General features: G+C 51.4%; 1 long non-coding RNA gene across 1 annotated transcript in view; it reads left to right on the top strand.

Annotated features, from left to right (window-relative positions):
* Positions 1 to 17,550, top strand: part of LOC135286356 (uncharacterized) — a 65,908-nt gene extending 48,358 nt beyond the window's left edge. The window contains exon 2 of the long non-coding RNA XR_010350716.1: positions 17,340 to 17,550. This is a non-coding gene — a long non-coding RNA (uncharacterized LOC135286356). The remainder of the gene's footprint in view (positions 1 to 17,339) is intronic.
* The last annotated feature ends 5,169 nt before the right edge of the window (positions 17,551 to 22,719 follow it).

Genomic DNA, 22,719 nt, shown 5'->3' with positions numbered 1-22,719 from the left:
CTTTGCACATCTTGAGACAGCATGTCCAATACCTGGGAGGTGGCGTTCAGTTCGTCTTTGGCCCAGCAGCCTAATTGCTTGGCCAAATTCATGGCCTTATTAGCTGCCCCTCCAGGTAAATGTGTGGCTACTACTACCTGTTTCAGCTCGCTCCAGAATGCAGGTTGCCCTATATTCTCGCAGTTAAACTCATGCAGACTTCGGCGCTGTCGTGTAGTGTTATGGCTCCACTGCATAAGGAGGGTTATATTAGGGTGAAATATTGTGAGTTTCCCTAAATAACAAGGCCCTCCTTGAGGCTTTACAGGAATTCCGTTCCAGGCCCGATCCCCACAGATCAGAAATATTCCTGGTGGTAATGCCTTAGGCACTGTAATGCCACCGCCCTTACATTGACTATACAATTGGGCATGTACCATCGACGGCGGAAGGTGGGAATCTAAGTTTGCCCAGTGTTTTCTATGCCTATTAAGGCCCCCAGAATCCTCTGGTTCAAAGCTGAGCCATCCCCCCGTGTTTTTTCCCAAGCTGGCATTGGCACTGCCAAATAGATCAAGCTCCTCAGGTGGGGAAGCTAACATTTTATTCAGAGCCAGAATAATTTGGCATTGCCAGCATCCATCTTGCTGACTGGGTGTTATCCCCGGGTTTGTACTGCAACGGCCCTTCTGTATTAGAGTCTGATTAATAAGGGTGTTATTATTAATGTAGCTCCTAAACTCTGCTACTTTCCATACCAGGAGTCCAGCTAAGCAGGTTCTGAACGGGTTACGCACCCCACCAAGACTTAAACATATGGAGCTTTGCTTGGTCTTATTGGCAATGGTCACCCAAACATTGTCACGAGGTGTGTTATACTGAGTGAACCCCAATACACACGACAACAGCCCTATGAACACAGCAGTCCTCATTTTCCTTTCCTGCCCTTTTTCCTGCCTCCTTTTAATTTGGCAGTCCCTCTGGAGCGAAGAGAACAGGACTTAAGTTGCTTGATGCAGTCGTCTAGTGCCTCCTCAACCCCACAGTCCTTTTTAATCGGTCCAACAATGGATGTCTGTGTGAGGGCCACAAGCTTTCGACAGCGCGAAGCTATTATGTGAGTACGCGCTTGCTTTTCTTCTCGCTCACACAAGGCCTTAAGTTGCCAAGTAACATATGCCAAGATAATTTGCTCTGGGGCTTCATATAAGTCTAACGATCCTCTCAAATCAAGCCCTGTGAAATCCCTTAGTGCTCGCTGCCACGAGTTCTGCGAGTTCCAGGAGACTCGGCAGCTTGGGCACCAGTTCTGCCGAACGGTCGATTGCTCCAACCAAAACACCTTATTACAGCCTCCACAGTCTAGCGCGATCCATGCAGCGCATTTATTGTCCCCACAGTCCAAGCATGGCTGTAATTGAGGAGCTTTTACTTCTACCGTAAGGTCCTGACACCACTCGATCCAATCGTCAGGAAGATGAACGCAGGCACGTCGCGCGTCGTTAGAGTAGGGCTTGAGGCGTTGCAAATAGGGTCGCAATATCAGCGTCAGTTTGTTGTGCACCCTCTCTTTGTCCTCCGGTGACAAGGCCGCGACGGTCCTCAACATCTGGTACAGCTCGAGTCCACTTTGCGGGGATCCACAAGGGTCATGTTGGAGAGGAAACACAAAGATATCCCCTCCCCCAGTATAGTACCCTGGCAGGCTCCTGCCAAATTCCAGATTTGGGATCCCTATATCGTATCCAAACTGCTGGCTCTATCCCCTGTTCCTCGTTTTCCTTCTGGTGATGCTTCTGTGCTGGCGGTATTTCCTCCTCCCCAAAACCACACAAATGGTTTATCACAAACAGTGCTCTAGCTAGTCGTGTTACAGGGTCTCCAATATCTTCACCCTTTGCCAGATATCCCTTAAGAGTCCCATTTGCTCTCTCTATAATTGCTTGCCCTGTAGGGGAGTGAGGAATTCCGGTAACATGCTTTATACCCCAGTCTGCAAAGAACCTCCTCATCTTCACGCTAACATATGCTGGACCGTTATCGGTCTTGATCGACCCCGGGACTCCCATCACTGCGAAGCAGCTACACAGATGTCTCTGAACATGTATGGCCTTCTCACCTGCCTGTGCTGTAGCCCAGATAAATTTACTGTATGTATCAATGCTAACATGCACATACTTCAGTCTACCAAAGCTTGCAACGTGAGTAACATCCATCTGCCAAATCTCATTTGCCTTCAACCCTCTTGGGTTTACTCCTGCCCCTAAACCTTGACCCCCGTTATGATGACTGCAGATGGGGCAAGAGCGGACAATTGCTCTGGCCTCTGTAATGGACAACTTATCCCTGGATAATCCCTTAGCATTCTGGTGGAACTTGCTATGGGCCTCTCTTGCCAACACATGCTTGCTAATAGGCGTGCTCTGCCTGGCAGAAGCCATCACCAATTTATCAGCTGTGGCATTCCTTTCTCCCAGGCCTTGCTCCCATTTATGGCTTCTAATGTGGATAATGGAGTAAGCTTCTGCTCTTGATCTGGTTGCCTTTTTCAGCTGTAGCAATAACTCGTACAGTCTCTTATTCTGTACTTCTTTTATCGCCGCATCCTCAATCCTGGCAGCTACTCCTGCTACATAAAGGGAGTCAGTCACAATATTCAAAGGACCTTTTAAATTCATCATTGCCCATACTACAGCTAAAAGTTCCAATGTCTGTAGACTGTCCCTGGCATCTGCATCCAACAAATGTTGTCGCCACTGTCCTTGCTGTTTCCATGTCACGGCTGCTCTCCTGGACTTTTTACCAGCGTCCGTAAAGGCCGTGATAGCCCCCCTTAATGGTGACAGACTCCGAATAGGCTTTGTTATCCATTTCCATTCTGTCATCCACTGGAGGGGACTAGGATGCAGTTTCCCAGTCTCCACGACAGCTCCAGCTCCTAAAAGAGCTTCCTGGAGCTCCCCAGAGTTCACCAAATACCAGTCAAGCGTGTCCTTTTTGATGGGCAATCGTATTGTGGAAGGCTCTGCTCCTGTAACTTGGATTGCTCTAAGACGTCCTTTCTTTATGAGGGATGCAATCATTTCAATTTTCAGTCTCAAAGTTCTTTGTTGCTGTGGCGGTGGAGAGAGCCACTCCAATACCCTGAGCTCCCCCGTTTTCTTTTCAAGCTGAGACAGGGCACCTAAGACATGTGCAGAGCTGTTCCACACAGTAATATCAACAGGTAAATCAAGGGACCGCCGCTGTACCTGTCCAGAACTTACACAGTCAATTATACCTTGCAGCGCATCTCATTGTTGAGCTGTCAAGGCAACCGGTGCAGCAGGGTCTGTGCCTCTCAGTAAGGGGCGTAACTGCTCCAATAGCTGATTGGGGATCCTGACTATCGGTTTTAGCCATTGTAATTCCCCAAGCAGCTTCTGTGCATCATTCAGTGTCCCTATATGAGTAGTGAGTTCCAGCTTCTGAGGCCTAATAGTCTGCTTGGTTAAGGTCCATCCCAAATATCTCCATGGCCCCGATCGCTGAATCTTTTCAGGAGCGATTACAAGATTATGCTGCAGCAGCACTGTACGGATGAAATCCACCTGATGATCCGTAATTGGCTCGGGCTGTGCAAACAAAATATCGTCCATATAATGATAAATCATGCACTGGGGCCATCTCTGGCGCAAAGGCTGTAGCGCAGCATCCACATACAGTCGACACAAGGTGGGGGAGTTGCGCATGCCTTGCGGAAGGACAGTCCATTCAAAGCTACGATCTGGCCCATTTCGATTGACAGCTGGTAAAGTAAATGCAAACCTTTTTGTATCCTGCGGATGTAGGGCAATTGTGAAAAAACAGTCCTTTAAATCCAGTATCAATAATGGCCAACCCTGTGGAATCATGGCTGGGTTTGGCAGGCCAGGTTGTAAAGCTCCCATAGGTTCCATTTGGTCGTTGACCGCTCCCAGATTTCTTTTTAATAACAAAGATAGGAGTATTCCATGGACTGGTAGACAGTTTAAGATGTCCCTGTTGAAATTGTTCTTCCCCCAATTGATGAGCATGCTCCAGGCTTTCCCCTTTTAACGGCCACTGCTTAACCATCACAGGTGTATCAGTCCTCCATGTAAGTGGAATGGGGAAAGTCCAAGCAATGGCGATTACCCCAAAGGGTGTTCGTTGGTCAACACCACCCCTAACTGGGCCAAAATGTCCCGGCCAATAAGGCATTGTACCGTCGGTGGCAAAGTGACCACCGAAAAAACCGTGGTAAGCCGCTGTCCATCCATTCTCACTTGCAAAGGTGGCGTTTTACTGGCCAAGGTGAGGCCCCCTACTCCAGTCAAGGTGTCTGCAGAAGGGTAGAGTGGCCACTGACGAGGCCAATTCTCCGGGCTAATTACACTGGAATCAGCTCCAGTGTCCAGTAGTCCCATAAGGACAATAGTCCGTCCCTGAAACTGTAATTCCACCTTTTTCTGAGGTCTCTCCCCCAAGTTCATAGTTAGCAAGGTGATTCCCGTAGATCCAAACCCTGCGTCTGCTCGTGTCCTCCTTTCACGTGGAGAGATGCCAGTAGTAAGTTGTGGCAGTGGTACCAATTGTGCAATGCGCTGGCCTTTTGCAATAGTAACCGGGGGAAAAGGAGTATGTACCATCACCAGGATCTCCCCCGTATAATCAGCATCGATAACCCCTGGTAGCACAAATAGTCCCATCATTGTGACAGATGAGCGTCCCAGCAACAAGGCACCAACAGATTTGTTTTGAATTTGTAATGGTCCGTGAACTCCTGTAGGTATCTTGTGTGGCTGGGTGGTTAAAATAGAAACGTCTACTGCTGCTGCCAGGTCCAGGCCAAGGCTCCCTGCTGTGGCTGGCTGGAGACTGCAGGGGGTGCTGACGTCATGGCGGCGATTTGTGTCTGGGCGCGGCCACGCCTCGCGCTCCTCGATCCGTTTCCCGAGCGGCGGCGACAGGCATTTGTATTATGAGTATCCGAGCGGCAATGTTGGCACCAGACACCTGTAGCCTGACAATCTCGGCGAAAATGACCGTTTCCACCACATCTGTAGCAGTGAGCCGAGCCCTTTTCTGATGCCGAGGCTTGGAGGGGTGCAAGAGCGGCTAAGACCTGATTCCGTGAGGCTTGAGCTGTCTCTTTTACTGCCTCTTGTAACCCTACACCAATCTGCTTAAGAGCATCCACTAAAAAAACTTGAGAGCCAGTGGGCAGCAATGCAGTCCTTTCTAAAGCATCCTCAATAGTCTAATTAGCCCCCAATGTGCTTAGCAGCCTCTGAGTGGCTGGATTACTGTTCTGCAATGCACATTGCTTTAAAAGGGCGCCTTTCATGTATTCCGGCACTGCTGCTCTGTCTATAGCCCCTGCAGCTCTATCGATGAACGACCCAAAAGGCTCATCTCTCCCCTGTTTAATTCCCATGTAGGCTGGTACCCCTCCCGGTTCTTTCTCGCGATCCATAGCGGCTCTTACGAGTCGCATAGCCTCCCTGGTCTTATCCGCGCCTACGAGGAGCTGGGCTTCCATGCAGGAAAAAGTGCCGAGGCCTATTAATTCATCCATCGTAATGCCATGCAGGTGGTCCCCGGGAGGACGCTGTACCCCCACGCAGTCATTAACAAGGGCTTGCCAATGAGCATTAAACAGCAACTGCTGGTGCTGGGTGAGAATTAGTCTAACAAGTCCTTTCATGTCATTTACTGTTAACAAGGACATGTTAAAGATATAATCTAACATCTGCCGTGCCGGCTCGCTCTTAAAACCAAACTGGCTAACCGTCGACCGCAGTTGTGACAAAAGTTTCCAGTCTAAAGGGGTGTATTCATCCTGATCCTGGGTATGCTGGCCTTGGGCATCATAAACTGGTGTATAAACTACCGGGCAGGCAAGGGTTACAGCATCGAGCATATCGGCATCACCTTTCCCCATCGCCTCACGAGCAAGGGCAGCCCATGCCTCCCGCCTTTGCCTGGCCATCTCCTCCGCCACGGCAGCCCGCGTCCCAGGGACAGCTCTCGGGACGGCTGTCGGCGTGCCAGCGAGGGGGGGTTGTTGTGGGTTTCGAATTGCCGGTGCGGGGGGGTGAGGCTCCCTGCGCAACGGGGGGGATTCCGGCCGTAGCTGCTCGAGCTCAGAATCAGAGCTACAACATTCCTCTACAAGAGGCGGTGCCGACGGAGGGCAATCGCCTGAGCCGGCTGTCTCGGCTGCCTCATCCGAGCTGCCTGCGACCTCTGGCTCCTTAGGCAAGATAACCTTTGACACCGAAGGCGCCAGCGGCGTGTAAGGATCGTAAACCACATTCCACTTGTGCGCCTCCGTAGCCCGCTCCGCTGCCTTCTTCTCAGCTACAAACTGCAGCAACTCATTATGCACAACTCTCCAAAGTTTCCCCAATTTCTTAGCTGTTTTATCATCCTCCAAAATCTGCTCATAAAAGAGATCCCAGAGCTTACACCACTCGGTCAGCTCATGGACCGTATGGGGGTTGAAAAACAACCCTCTAGCGTACCCGTAATCTAACAACCCAGGTAAATCCTTTTTCAAGTCTATCCCTTTAATCTGCCTTTTACGCAGAAAACTAGTAAAAAGATCATATGCTGCTTGCCTATCCATACCTAATCAGCGCTGTTGCAAGGCTCCAGGCTTTGGCAGTACATAGGCTGAGACTGTCTATACAGCTCCCAGGGCCGCGAACTCGCAGTGGTTCATTTGCCGTCCCACCCCTTGCTTCAGAGGGACCCGCTCCTACTTCTCCGATCCGTGGCAGACGTGTCTGTCCGTAGTCGTCTTACGGGTCGACGTCGGGGTCAGCCATTTGACGGAGAAGGAAGACTCATTCACCAGATGATGATCTACAAGTCTCGTCTTTATTCCCGAATCGCCAATTATTATACACCTTTTAATTAGCTCATGCATAATGCAAAATCCCAGCTCACCATTGGCTAATTAGTTATCAGCTATCTACGTGCTGTTTTGGTGCAACTACTACTACTTTCCCAAGCTGTTTTGCTTTACCACCTGTTTTGTGCATTACTTCATCCATGGGACAAGGACACAGTTTAATTGGAATGGCAACTCCCCTCACTCTCTGTCTCGGTCAAATTAATCTCACTGTGACCTGTAGCTCGGAGCCAGCTTGTTACAAAGCTCTCAACACAAACGCTCCACACTTGTAGCATTGTCCTCCTGATGAATTGTTCTTCTTCTGGATGGCTGCAATGACTTCATCTAACTTTTTCTCCAGCATCTTTTCTTCGGCTGTCTTCCCAAGTGTTCTCTCAGCTGTTCTTCCCATTCTCCTCTCAATTCGTCCTTCACAATCGACGCAACATGCTGAGGTGTTCCCACCTTGCTGCATGCCTCCACCATCTCTGCCAACGATGGCCGTCCTGGCATTGCGGTGATGACCCGTTGACAATCCAGGTTGGCATTGTCAAATGCTAGACTTTCTAAAAGAGGTTGCTTCGCACCTTCAATTGTCACCTGCCGATCCACAGCTTGCGTGAGTCGATCTATGAATGACGAATATGGTTCCATGGGACCATGCCTGATGGTTGAGAATGGAACTTCTGGAACTCCTGCTGGAGCAATCTGCAAGATCGCTCTTCGTGCCACGTCCTTGATGTCATTCAACACTCGCCTCAGAAGTCGTACTGCTTGCTCTGCTGGATTGTTGTCTGGAGGATCTCCTACCAACTGTGCTTCAGTGAGGTTCGCGTTTGGCCCGCCTTGATAACTGCTCCTCAAGTCTGTGAGATACCTTTGCCATCTTCTTTCCCAGATGAGATTCTGTGTGTCTGTGAGAATCATTGACACAAGGCTTCGATTATCAAATGGTGTAAGGTCATACATGTTAAATGTCCCCCTCAGGAGTTGTTTGAAGTATGGTGAGTCCAGTCCATTGCGTTGAACAGCTCTCGCTAAGTCTTTGATCACATCGTGACTCAACCTTTCCCACTTTGGATTCTGTCCTTGTGCATCATATGTCACTGGCATTGTCAGATCTCCTGATCCTTGCAGCAAATCTTCTTCTGTCAATTCTTTTCTGATTTGTTTCCAGTCTACCGTCTTCACTGGTTGTTCTTCTTCCTCTTGTAGAAATTCTTTTGGCAATTGCATGCACAGTGGAATCTTTGATGTCAATGGTGATTCTTTTGCAAACAGTCTTTGACTTGAGGTCTTTGGCCTCGCTCCTGAACTTAATAAGGAATTTGAAATTCTTGTGATTGAATCTTTTTTATTCAAAAATGATGGCATATATCCTTTCCTTGCTTCTGCTGCTGAGAACATCCATGCCGGCATCCCTTTTGATGCTGCGATTCGTATCATATTTTCTTCTTTCCCTTGAGCTTCGTTTAATGTGTCTTTGAATTCTAGCTGTTGTGTCGTTTTCTTTGATGTTGTCTTCCTTTTATATGTTGTCGGAAAAAACCGCTGCATTGTTGCAGTCCAGCCACGAGATGGCGTTGTGGCTCTGCCCTGCATTTTGGTCATCCCCCCACTGGTGCTGTCATCTGCCTGGACAGCCATGATGACGTCACAAACTCGATCGGCTCCTCAGCCGTGTCGACTGAGTGCAGCAGTTGTGATGGTTGGACCCGAGCCTGCACGAGCTTTGACTGAGCTACCGATGGAGGTTGAATACATGAACACCTCCCTGGGATGGGACAGGTTTGAACCACAGGAATCGAAATTGAAGAAACCGGAACCAGAGAGGGGGAGGAGCCTCTGGATATGGAACCCCAAGAACGGCCCCTCCTCCTCGCTTGAGACGTCACAGGAGATGGGACCCACCCCTGAACGTGCTCCGTCTGCATTTTCCGCATGCACGCTCTTCTGGGAATGTTTCCTGTCTCCCCTAGACTGACGTCACTGTCTCCGTCCCCCTCCTCCTCTGATGTCTCCTCCCCAGTGTCTGTTCCCGGTTCTCTCTCTTCCTCCTCCGACGCTGTATCCACGCCCCCTGCCCGTGCGTACAGGCCTCGCCCCGCCTGTACCTGTGTTCGCTCCACGATGCAAGCGGATCGACGCGGCTCGACTTCTGGGTCCTGTGTCACTGCCATGCATCTCCTACGTCTACTTACGGGTGCCGCTTGGAGTCCTGCAGCTGCTTCGAGCTTGCTGCCTGCTTCTGACGTGGACGCTGTAATTTGAGAGCCCTTCCCAGATGTCCCACGTGTCCCGCCCCTCCCATGCATCTTTGGTACCGTGCCAGCCGAGGCCGCCTCCCCCGGTGCTGCGCTCGCAAAGTCCTCACCAAAATTCGTGTCCCCCACTGCTTCCATGCTCCCCCCACTGGCTACGACCACCGCCCTCACTGCCATCGCTGCCACGCAGCCGCACCCGCCATGAGAAAGTGTTTCCCCATCTCCTTTCAATCCCCCTTCGACCCACCTTCCTGATTCTGCCGCTTTTCCTGTTCCATCTCCCCCTGGCTCCCGCGGATCGGGATCGACCACCCCCACGGGATGTCCCGACTCTTCGATCTCGCTGGGCAAAAATCTCAGTTCTTCTAGGATTGGGATCGTGTTCGCTTCTGAATTGGAGCCTGAGCCCCCTTCAATTTCTGGGGTTTCAGGGCATTTTGGAGGTCTCTTGGATTTCTGGGATGGTGAGGCTGGAAGCAGTGACTTTCCTGCCTGCTCCTCTGCCTTGGGAGCTGTCTGGCCTGGGCCAGTTGGGACCAGAGCCAATCTCTGCTCCAAGCCTTGCTCTTCCCCCCTGCCACTGTGGGAGTTGTAACAAGTAATTGCCTGGCTGATCTCCGAGACCTAGCCGAGATAGCCTCTAACATGATCCTTGCCAGAGACAGCAATTTAAAAGCCATCTCATCCTTTCTTGTACCTAAAAGAAATATGTGCCTATTAACTTCGTGCCAAAAACCCAATTCAAATAACAAACGTGTCTCAGAAAATTGCATCTCACCCATAATAATAATTCTTTGAGCTCTTTCTTAGAAATCCCCTCTGCATATGCCTGTGTCACGCCTTGTAAGGCTGACAGTGTTTCTATTTGTTCCTGTGTAAGTGTGTTCCCCATGTTTCTTAATTTTGACCTTCTCACTGAATCTGTGTTGTCAGAGCAGTCTGGAGGCTTCCGGTTCCCGTCCAGCAGGTCACAGGAGATGGATTCAGAGGCGCCTTTCTGATTCTGATCTGGGCTGTTCTGATACGAGCTCTCTTCGGCAGAAGTGGAGTGCGATGTTCTCAGTGGCTGCTGCTTCTTCAGACTCTTCTGGCTGCCTTCCCAAGGAGTTCTCAGTGCTCTCCTTGGAACGAGACCAGCTCCGGGAACTGCCCGCCTGGGAGCTGCCCGCTCGGGTTCTGCCCACCTGGGTGTTCTCTCTGCAGCTCAGTCTTCTACTCTCCGCTGGGCTGTCCTTCGGGCCCTTCGTGCCCACCGCTGGGCTGCCCCCCCAGGGACGTCAGGTGTCGGGGTCAGCTGTTACTTGTCTCTGCCCCAACACGGGAAAAGGCGGTTCTGGGCACGCCGCGCTCTCGAAGAAGGAGTCTGGACTCTTGCTTTTCGGTCTTCAGTTGAGTTTATTGTTCCTTATCTACAAAGTTTTTCTGTCTGTCCAGCCGAGGTCTGATCAGCAAGACAGCCAAGGGCACTCTCTCCCGCCCACAGGGCGGTTGTCTCTTTTATAGTAAAAACAACGTATAAGATATTTACCTTTAATTTCCAATACTTTTCGCCCTTGTTGGCAAGTGCACTTCCCCTATGAACCAATCCACACATGCCAACATCATCCTGAACATGAATGCCAAGGAGAAGAAAGAAGAAGGACAGGGCACACCCAAATTCCTTCATCTTGGGACTCCCGACCCATATACAGAATTCTAAACCCCCCTGTACAACATATAAAACCCCCCTGTACAGTGCATGATAATTCAAGTTTTATCAAGTGAATATAATCCCCTCACCATTCAGGCCTGAAATTCTCTCATTTCCTCACATTCAGGTGTCTTTGGCTTCCTGCCAGGGTCTCCGAGCCCCTGCCAGGGCTTTGAGACATCCAGAGAGATGCTCTGGGTTCTGACAAATAACTCTTGTCTGGCACGATCTATTGGAATCTGCTTTTCTAATGCCATTTTCAACAGTCCAAAAACTTAATGTAAGGCTCATCTATTCCCTGTTTTATTTCTGTGAAATCTAATTCTCGTTTCTTGCTATCAGGAACCTGTAACAAAGCAGTTTTTGCTGCTTCTTTGATATCCTGTAATACTTGTTTACTGAGAGTTCGGGCTTGTGTTTGAGGATCTGTATTAGCTCCTTCACCTGAGAGCTGATCTATAGTCAAATTTGCAGTGGCTGGAGTTCCTGCATAACCTCTTAAAAGGTTGTTTAACAAACGTTTCCATGCTAGTTCCCACAGAGAAAATTCTGTTGGGGACAGCAAGGATGTACAGAGCTGTTTTAAATCATGAGGTGTGAATACATTTGCTGTAAAAGTGGCTTGTAAAAGACTTCTGAAATATGCAGAATCTCTACCATAGAAACAAGAGGCTTTGCAAATCCTTTTAACTCGGCAAAATTAATCTGCTGCCAATGTGCCCGAGGTATAGCACCTGCCATGTACTTCACAGGGAAAACTTAGCTTTGATGCGATTTCCCACTCTCCTTCCTGAACTGCATCCTTTCTTATCCTCTGCCCGGTATCTGTGACTCCTTGTGAATTAGACTCTTCTTCAGATTCTTTGGAATTACATTGTGGAGTGTAGGAATAATTTGTTTTTTGCTCCAGCAGTCTCTCCGCTAAGGAACTTCCGGTACATCACATCCGGTTCCCACGCTCAGCAGGGCGGTGGCGTGTTGTCCGGGGGTGTGGGCGAGGAGCAGGGGCAGGGAGACCGACGGGGCTCGGCCCACAAAAGGGGGGCGTCCCTCCTCTGAGGGGCAGGAGCTTAGTGATGAGTCACTGAGGGACTTCCGGGACCCGAGGAGAATGGTGAACCTCGCCCACGAAGGGCAAAGCTGCCCTCACGGCCAGCATGGTTTCTGCCATTGTTCGCAGAGAGGATACCGTCGGCTTGGCTTTTTTCGATTTTACTATCAAAATTCACTGATTTTGTGAGTCGGAGGCAATTTTTGAGGGGAAACTGAGAGGACTTCTCTGGGGTAGGGGATCTTGGAGAAGTGATTTTCAGACGAGCCTGGCCAGGGCTCGTCTGTTCCCCTCTCTTCGAGGATGGGGGTGGGGGGTGACTGGCCTGGCCACCTCCCTCCTGCTCCCCTGGGGTTTCTGGTTTTCGGATCTGGTGGGGGAAAGCTTCTGGATCCCCCCGGACCTTCTCTCTCTCCTCCCCTCCAGGTCCTGCTGCTGCTGGCTGCATTCTGCCCTATCTCTGCTCTTTGCTGGTTTTTGGTCATTCCTCACTTGCTTTTCACTTTCCATGGTTGCAAATTTTAACACCGTCCTGAATATTGGCCGCAGCTTCAAGCTGGACTTCTTATTCTTTTCCATGTTATATAATTTCAGTCCAACTGAGTCCCAGAATTCTGGATTGAGTTTCTGAGACATATCTGAGTTTGGGAACTCTGTTGAAACCCATTGTACAAGCTTTTTAGGCTGTTTCTTCTCAAACTGAACATCTTGAATTTCTAACTTATAATTGAAATAAGAATAAAAATCCTGCTCTGCTAAAGACAACCAATTGCCCATGGTGGCACTCACCAAAGTGGTTTTCAGAGTTGTCCTCCTTGGTGTGAAACTCCCGGGTCCTGGGTCGCAACAGTATTTCAGCTTAGCTGAAGGGCAGAATCCTCTGAGCCTTGCGATGCGTGCAGCAGTCCCGTGTTCCGGTTCGAGGCTCTTTCACCAGTGTGAGGCTTTGATTCGAGATTGCCTCTAAATCTCAAATCCCTTCTTCTGAGTTTTCTTTTGAAGTGACAAAAAACTCAGGTGCAGGCCTGCTCTCCCAAAAATGCAAATACCAAGTTAAAAATGTCCTATTTTTGATTGAGGTAATCAAAAAATCCCTAGACTATCTTTCTCAATATGAGAAATCCTGTCCAGGGCGCCACGTATTATGTTTCTTTTTCTTGGGCCAGGTCTCATAAGCCCTCAAAAGAAATAGAATTCACCCCAGGATAGCTCATCTATTATTTTGGGGGCATAAAATAAGCAGGATGACATCTGCTGCAGTGTTAGAAACAAAAAGGTTTAATGAAAGGTAAAATGACAAACAAAAAAACTCAAGCCAGGTGCAGAGGTCTGCTCCTGGTAAAAACACCTCACAAAAGCCCCTAGCTTTTTTGTTCTCTTCTTTTTCTACCTGATGAGTCAGGCAGGACTTTTTGGCTTCTATCCAATTAGATGTCCTCTAGTTTTTGGTGAAGTCCCTGAGGACCTTTGAGGTGGCTTTTCACCTAATTGTTGAGAGAAACTTCTGGGCTTCTTTCCTTTTTTGGGGGACAAAGGCTATTTTTGCCACTCTGTCAACAGGGGGCACACTCCTACAGAGGTCTGCATTCTCTGCTGCCAGAGAAATGGAAAAAACCACATTAGCAATGCCAATAGTGGCATACCACTTTGCTGCCTTGGACTCCAGCTTGTACTGGAGTTCCAGCACGTTCGGCACAGTAGCACTCAGCAGTGGAGTCACTTCATTCAGTGCACGATAATCCACAGCCAATCTCCATTCTCCTTCAGATTTATGCACAGACCAAATGGGACTGTTGAAGGCTGAGTGGGTCTTGCTGACCACCCTTGGCTCTCCAGCTCATGGATCATTTTGTGGATGGGGATCATGGCATCTCGATTTGTTTGATACTGTCAGCGGTGCACTGTCAAGGTGGCCATTGGCACTCATTGCTCTTCCACCTTCAGGAGTCCTACTGTAGATGGGTTTTCTGACAGTCCAGGTAAGGTGTTCAATTGCTTGATGCCCTCTGTCTTTACAGCAGATATTCCAAATGCCCATGTGAGTGCCTTTGGGTCTTTGAAATATCCACTTTGGAGGAAGTCTATGCCTAAAATGCATGGGGCCTCTGGGCCAGTCACAATAGGGTGTTTCTTCCACTCATTTCCAGTCAGGCTGACCTCAGCTTCCACCCAAGTCAAATCCTGTGATCCCCCTGTCACACCAGCAATAGAAACAGATTCTGTCCCCACATCTCTTGATGGGATTAATGTGCACTGCTCACCAGTGTCAACCAAAGCTTCATATTCTTGTGGCTCAGATGTGCCAGGCCAATGAATCCACACAGTCCAGACAACACGGTTTTCCCTAGCCTCTACCTGGCTACAGTCAGGGCCCCTCTAAGACTGGTTATCCTTTTTTCCCTGGGCATGTGTCTTGGAGGTTCCTTCAAGGCGATCAAACATTTAGTCATCATCATCATATATGGCAGTTTGGTTACGGGCCACTGGAGCTGCTTCCCTTTTGGTGGAACTTCCTCTCTGAGTCTTGCCTTCCTTCAGTTCACACACTGCCGAGTTGCTGTCCGAGTTTTTCTCTACTCCCCCGGGCGGGGGAGGAGGCTGCACCGGCCAAGCTGAAGGCACAGCAACTGACAGCCGGGGGGGCACTGCCCAGATGCGCCGGGGGCATCCGGGGAGCGCCTCAGCAGGAGGCAGCAGTGATCAGCAAGAAGGCGAAGTAGAAAAGAGGGACCCGAATCAGGGCAAAGTCCAGAGTTCTTTAATGTCTCCAGGGAAGGCCAGCCGAGTCGGGACCACAAGGTGGGGGTACAGCCGATTATAAAGGGACGGAACATACAACATTTCAACCAATGAGGAAGAACCTGGGAGGGAACAAACTCGTGACAAACATGCCGGCTCGCCAATAGGGAATGTGACAGGGAGGGACCCTTGTTCCCGATCCAATCACCCACTGAGGAGGGGAGAACTTTCTGGAAATAGGGAAGGGGACAGTGGCTGATAGACAGGAACTCAGGGAGGGATTGACAGAGGGTAACCAGGGGAACAGGGGTGGAGACAAAAAACTGACACTCTCAAAAGGAGGGGTTGCCAGGGGAGGTGGGGGGGGGGGGGAACCCTAGGACCGAACCATTATAACTTTAGGGGGAAACAGAACAAACCAAATGAACCCTGCACCACAACATCTCCCTCTTTTTTGTTTAAAATAAAAATAAAACTGAAATTGTTCTTAAACTGGCGTAGTAACTGAAAACCATAGGGAGGATTGAGGGGCTTGCTCCCAATGCATCTTCTCACAGGAAGGTTCTTCAGGGATGGGAGCAGGATCAGTAGGAGCCTCAACATGGTTGATTTGGGGGGTTGAGGCACACAGAATTCTGGTCAGTAACTTATAGATTATGCAGAAACCAAAAATTAAACAGAGCAAAACGAAGATAATAACCAAAACGGTACAAATGATGGAGCCCACCCAGCCTGTCACTCCCATTTTGGATAGCCAGTCCCCCAACCAGTCTGAGGTCTGTTGTCGGATGTTGTCGACGTCCTCGGACATCTGGCGGATGGTGTGTCTGGCGTCCTCGGCTCGTGACGACAGGTTCATGCAGCACAGCCCCTCGAACTCCTCACAGTGATGGTTGTGAAGTAACAAAAGGAAATCGATTGCCGCCCTATTTTGGAGGGTCGCTTTCCTCGTTGTTTCTTCGTCAGCTAGGAGGTCTGCTAGGGCAGTTGAGGTCAAATTCGCTTGCTTCGCCACCCAGCACTCGAGGTTGCCCAATTCCCCTAGTGCTTTAGCTGCGGCCACCCACAGCAAAAATACCGAAACCGCAATATTTTTGGGTCTAGACCAATGAACAATTTCGGCGTCACACTCTGGGTCAATTTTATGGGCGTTTCTTTTGACTCTGGCCAAATCATGTGTGACATTTTTCTTTTTCCAATCAAGAATTTGTGTGTAGTTGGGGGTAAGCAGTGTCAACCGCCCAAAAGTACAGGGCCCTCAAGACAGGCGAAAGGGAATTCCAGCCCACGCTCGGTTTCCGCAAATTAGGAATGCGCCTTTAGGGAGGAGTGCGGGTCGCCAATAAAAGGTATTAGGGACATAAACGGTGGTGGTGAAATTGCACCAGTTCTTTGTTTGATACCTCTCATTATTAAAGCGTACCACCCGGTCTGGGACCGCACCTTGGTGAGGGAGGAAGCGAAGGCAGAGGGAGGTGCGTGCGGAGCCGAGCAGCTCGAATTCCGTGGGCTCGCCAGTGGTATGATTGAGAAGCCTCATGAGTCTTTCCCACAAGGCGATGGTATTAATGGGATCGGCATGATTAAATTCAGGAAACAGGTACTTTAGGTCAGGGAGTAAGGGAGGGGGAAAATCATCAAACCCGAATGGAATTCCCATGAGACAAGTCGAGAGGGGGTCTGCTGCAGAAGCTGTTAACAGGCACAGGTGGTCTTGTCCCATCGCTTGAGCCAAGTTTCGCCAGACGTTCGCCTTCGGTTGGGGAACAATCCAGGTGTCGGCTGGGTGGGTCATCAACAAGAGCAAAATCATAACGAAGAGGGGTCTAACTGAAACAAACGAAGAAAGCAAGTTAATAGAGAGGGTTCAGTTTGGGATGGTTCAGCCTGGGGGGGACCGGACTTATGGACTTCTTTCCTTCTTCGTCTCCAAGCCGCCTCCTCCACCTGTGCTGCAGAGCCGATGTTGCGGGCTTTCCCTGGAAGGTAGGGCTTTACCCATTTGGAAGGGACCCACCTCAACCCTGTGGGGGTGGACACGCAGGCGTATCCACGACCCCACGTAACCAGGTCAAAGGGACCCTCCACCTTCCAGGTTTCTGGATCTTTCACTAGCACAGGGGGTTTCGCCCTCAGGTGCATGTCCTGATAGGTGTTAAAGTGCCTTGCGATGGGCGGATTCAGGCAGTCAAAACTACAGTTCAGAAAGTTAATTGTAAACAAGGCCCTGGCCAGCCGGATCTGAGGGGACTCCACCTTCATAGCACCTTTTTGATGTTCTAGAGTACGCTTGATGCTCTGGTGGGCCCGCTCTACCACCGCTTGTCCTGTGGGAGAGTAAGGGATGCCGGTTTTGTGGCTTACCCCCCACTCCTGCAGGAAGCTCCGGAATTCCCTGGAGGTATATCCTGGCCTGTTATCTGTTTTGATCTCCTTGGGGATGCCCAACACAGAGAAGGCATGTAACAGATGCTTTTTAACATCTGCTGTCTTCTCCCCTGTGTGGGCAGAGGCATAGACGGCCCCAGAAAAGGTGTCCACAGAGACGTGCACACATCGGAACTTGCCGAATTCTGGGATGTGAGTGACATCTGTCTGCCAGATTTCGCAGCTCTTAAGTCCCCGCGGGTTGGCGCCGGCAGCCACTACTGGCAGTTGGAATGCCTGGCACTGTGGGCATGTGGCCACAATTGCTCTCTCCTGGTCTCTCGTCAGGTGGAATTGACGGACCAGGCCAGGAGCATTTTGATGGAATCGTTGGTGGCTGAGTTTCACCTGTTGAAAGGCGTCTGGGAGTGGGCCATCTCAACTGGGGCGGCTAGGGCATCGGCACACCGGTTGCCCTCCGCGATGAACCCCGGTAGGTCAGTGTGTGACCTCACATGCATAACATAGAAGGGTTGTTCTCGGTGGGAGACTAGATCTGTCAGTCTTGAGAGCAAGCTGAACAGGTCCATGTTGGAAACCTCCTGAAGAATGGCACTCTCCGCTCTGGAAACGACACCGGCGACATAGGCAGAGTCGGTTACAAGATTAAAAGGCTGAGAAAACCTTTCAAAGACTCTGACCACCGCGGCCAAGACCGAACCATTATAACTTTAGGGGGAAACAGAACAAACCAAATGAACCCTGCACCACAACAACACACCAATTGTGCCAGAGCAGCAGTAGATTTTCCATCCCATCTCCTCATGTTTTCTCTGCAATCAGGCAGGAAGAACCACAGCTCAGCTTGTGGGATGTACCTTCTCTCTCCACCTGGGGAACGTCTGCATTGCGTACCAGAACCTCTGATCTGTACTGCTGAGATTTGGAGAAAGCCCTCTTTAATCTCCTGCCTGGGTTTCTTGTGATTCACCTCCATCTTGTCTTCTAATTTCTGCAGACATATTTCCACTGCTGTGATTCTGGCACGTGTTGGCCCATGTACAGCATCTGCATATGCTCAGGGCTTCTTTGCCATATCAAGCACAGTCTCCTCACTGCCATCCCACTTCATTATGGCTAAAGCCCCACCCTCCCAATCCTGGCCAATGGCTGCAAGGGGCGTGGCCCTGCTGCTGAGCACTGACCCCACCGGGGGGCACCGGGACCCCCCCCAAAAACCACACCCACACCTTCTTCAGTCCCCCCCAAACCTCGAGCACCGACCCACCTCACTGGGCACTGGGACCCCCAAAAACTGCACCTGCATCCCCTTCAGTGCTCCTGAAGCCCCTCGTGTACCAACCCCCCCTGAGAACCGGGTCCAGACCCCCTTTTGTGCCCCCCACCCATCATGGGGGTTCTGCCCCCTCCCCTTTGACCCCCCCGGGTCACAGAATGCCCTTGGAACAGTGCTGGGACTGGGGAGAGGGCCAGGGATGGGAGAAATGGATTTGTAAAGGATTCCCAAAACCTGGCGGAAAGCTCACACAGCCTTGGACATGTGCATGAAAACTGAGATTTTATTGAACTAATGAGCAGGTACAAGGAATTATCAGTAATCAAATACCACTATCAAATACCATAGCAAAATACTTGTGATCAATAACAACATGCAAAAGCCAATACAGAAATGCAAAAGCCAATAGAGAAATACAAAAGCTAATTATTATATTGTCATTTATAACGTGGCTGCAGCCGCAGCAGAAAGCTGCCTCTGCTGCAAGGCACTGAGGGGGCTCATTCACCCCCTGACCCACCACCACATCCATGAGTGTCCCCAGAATGTCCTCAGAATGTCCCCAAGTGTCCCCAGTGACGTCACCCCAAGAATTCCCATCAGGATTTGGGACAATTTCAATGAAAATTCCCAGAAAATTCCCCAAATTTGTCTCAAACCCCACATGGGGAGAGGAGAGGTGACAAGTGACAGCAGCAATGTCCCCAGTGATGTCACTGCCACAATGATGTCACAGTGGTGACATCACTGTCCTGAAGCAGCCTCGGGATGTCCTCGATGGCTTTTTGGCACCTCTCAGCAACTGCGTGCCCACTGTGGCCATCAGGGTCACAGCTGAAGAAGAGCGAGTCAATGTCCCCAAGTGTCCCCAGCAGGTGAACCTTGGCCAGGTGGGCGCTGGCCTCCCACAGCCGTTCAGCCACGGCCACCTTGGCCACCAAGTCCTCAGGGACATCGTGGGACACCTGATTTGTCCCCTTCAGGGTGACCTCAATGTCCTCAACCCTGCGCTGCAGCTCCCGGGGGAACGCGGTGGCTTCGTCACACGCGGCCACCAAGCGCTCCAGCAGCCCCAGGGCCACCTCCTCCTCCTGCCTCATGGTGGTGGCCATCGGGCTGGGGGCCACCACGGCTTCTCCTGTGTGCTCTCCCATGGCCTCTCCCATGGCCCTCCTCACGGCCATGGCAGTGCTCCTGCCGGTGGCTGCGTCCCTGCAGGCGTTGTGGAGCTTGGTGGCCTTCCTGGCCAGCTGGAACCAGCTGTGCTCGAGCACGGCCACTGACCGCAGCCACTCACTGGCCATCATTGTCACATGGTCCCAGGTGACCCCTGGGGTGCTCTCGCAGGCAGCCAGGACCCGGCCCAGGGAGATGGGCGGCTCATCCTCGCGGTGCCACCAGGTGAGGCCAGCATGGTCCAGGGTGAAGGAGAGCTGATGGGTGAAGCTCTCCAGGGCCAGGTGCAGGAACCCTGGGGACACGGCCAGCATCACATCCCCGTCCAGCCTGGCTGTGGTGGCCACCAGCTCACCCAGGGTGGCCACCACGGTGACCTGCCGCTCCAGCAGCTGGGAGTGGGACAGCTGGGGAGGGGACAGGAGAAGTGTTAGTGACCTGGTGGCACTTGTGGCCTCCTGCAGTGGCCCCTGTGCCCTCCCGGGGTCCCCTTTGCCCCTCCCTGGAGGGCTCTGCTGTCCCCTCTGTCCCTTTCTCACCCCCTCGTTCCCTCTGCCCCCCCGCCCCCTCCCGTTGTCCCCCCCACCCCTCTGTCACCCTTCTTCCCACTATGCCCTCCTGATCCCCTTTGCCACCCCCTGTTCCCCCCCTGCTCCCTCCCGCCGTGTCCCCTCCGTCTCCCCTGTCCGCTCTGCCACCCCCGTGTCCCCACTGTCCCCTCCCGCCCCCCCCGTGCAGGGATTGTCGCACCTCGCGGGGCTCCATGGCCGCTGGGGACACTCCAGGGACACTCTGGGGACACTCCGGGGACTCCAGTCCCTGTCCCGTGCCTCTGTCCCAGCCGGTGTCACCGCCCCAGTTAAAACACGCGCTGAAGGGGCGGGGCGAGGTGACGTCACAACCACAGGCCCCACCCCCCGCAGAGCCACGTGCCGCCGGTGGCCCGCTGGTGGCCAGGTGACACCGCGATGTCCCCTCCCCCTGCCGGGCCCCCTGGCAGGACACGGCCACTGCGGGCAGGGCCAGCAGCGGGTGACCGTCCTCGGCCACCCCCAGGGCGGCCCGGGCCGAGCCCAGGGACACTGCGGGGACACGGGGGGCACTGCACAGGTGGCACCAGGGACACGGCAGTGCCGCCAGTTCCAGCCCAGTGACACCAGTTCTGTCCCACTGTCACCACCCCAGTGCCACCAGCCCACTGCTCCCAGTTCTGTCCCAGAGCCACCAGTTCTGTCCCACTGTCACCACCCCAGTGCCACCAGCCCAGTGCTCCCAGTTCCACCCCTGGGTTTTGGGGGTCAGGATTTATTTTCTGTTTGCTCCTGATCACCTGGGGAATTCCTTCTAATGGAGGTGCTGATTGATTAATTGATTAATTGATGCTTGGGATGGGGTGGGGGGGAACTCTGGGGGTTATTTTTGGGATTTTCACTCGGGGGATTTGGGCTGGGAAGGATGAAATTTCGACAGGAAAGTCTCACAGATATTTCTGCTGGGCAGGAAGATCTCTGAACGTGGAAGCTGAGAGCAGAATAGGAATGGAAGCAGGTTTTGGTACAGAATTGCTGAGCCAGCCTTGCTGGACAACTGAAAAAATCAAAGGTTATGTCAAGATGGAAAGAGATTTTATGGCTTAGAGCAAAGGATAAGCTGACCACAAAATCACCTTATCTCTGCTGGGAGATAAAACAACAGAAATAAAAATTATATCTTTATAACAAAGTCACTTTAACACCACACATATAAATCCATTTTAATATTTCCAAAAGCCAATGTTATAATGTGTATCTCTAACATTTATAACAAATTCACTTTAACACCAGACGTACAAAATCTATTTTAATATTTGCCAAAAGCCACAGTTATAATGTGTATCTCTAACATTTATAACAAAGTCACTTTGTTATGAATAGAAAGTTGTATTTTTTTTAAGTTTCAGAGTTAAAAAAACCAAGCCAGACCGAGTCAGCCTCCTTTAGTTTCACTGCCGAAGGAAAGCTTTTCAAATACCTGTTAATGGCAGGTGATTAACTGATTGTTTCCCTGATGCTGGCTGCATACCAAGAAGATACCAAGAGAAACCCTCCAGGGTAAAGAGATGAACAGTGACACCAGAGACAACATGCAAATGAGAAACGCAGTGCACCCTGGATTGTTACAGTTTTACAGTTTTTATAAGAAAAACCCCTAAAATCATGAGCCATAAGTGACTTAAAGTGACGTCTAAGGATGGGAGCATTGTCCCGTACCTGCTTAAACCTTTTTATTTCTCACTCTAACTTGAAAAGAAACTGATTAAAGAGACCCCCCGGGTTTCTAAACCAACAAACTAAGGACTCAACGACTCTCCCGTGAGGGCAGAGTCCCCAGTTCTGTCTGCAGACCAGCGGACAAAACTGCATCATCCTCCTGCTTCGTGCCACGCCTGGGAGCAGCGGCGGCGAGGGCGCAACCCGTCGATTTCTTCCCACCTGAGCTGATTCTTCTTAATAAAGGCATTAAAAAGGAGAAAGATCTCCTGCCCATTTATTTCAGCTTGGGGGCTCGTCCGGGATAGCCACGCCTGAAGAAGACACCAGGACTGGGACGGCCGCCCACCCTGGACCTGCAGGACAGCTGGCTATCAGGACCAGAGAAGATCGGCTTGGGACAGTGACACGGAGCAGCGTCAGATAGGTGAGAATATCCGGCGGCGGGAGAGGGAGGCGAGCGAGTGTGTGTGCGTGAGACGAGGGCTGGCAGCTCGGCTCCTCGAAGCGAGTGAGGACCCCTCAGTACCGCGGTTCCGCACCCCCGCGAGGGGGCTGGCCGGGAACAGGGGGAAGCGAGTGGAACTGGTGATTGAGGCGCCTCCAAAGGGGTAAAGAGGACCCCCCTCCGGGCGTGCGGAGGAAATAGCTGTGTGAGTGGCACGCACCCCACAGGACCCCCCTCCGGGCGTGCGGAGGAAATAGCTGTGTGTGAGTGGCACGCACCCCACAAGACCCCCCTTCGGGCGTGCGGAGGAAATACTGTGTGAGTGGCACGCACCCCACAGGACCCCCCTCCGGGCGTGCGGAGGAAATAGCTGTGTGAGTGGCACGCACCCCTCCGGGCGTGTGGAGGGAATAGCTGTGTGAGTGGCACGCACCCCAAAGGCCCTGATACAGGTCCTAACGAAAGAAGTTAGGGTATCAGGCAGTTTGGCCCAGACAAAGGGCGCCTCAGAAGCCAGGGTTTCGAGGTTTGACTGTTTGAGCCTTGGCAAGGGAAGGC

Source organism: Passer domesticus, chromosome 26 (genome assembly GCF_036417665.1).
Source record: "Passer domesticus isolate bPasDom1 chromosome 26, bPasDom1.hap1, whole genome shotgun sequence".
Classification (NCBI taxonomy): domain Eukaryota; kingdom Metazoa; phylum Chordata; class Aves; order Passeriformes; family Passeridae; genus Passer; species Passer domesticus.
The sequence above is the reverse complement of the archived record's forward strand: the minus strand, read 5'-3'. Positions and strand labels throughout refer to the sequence as shown.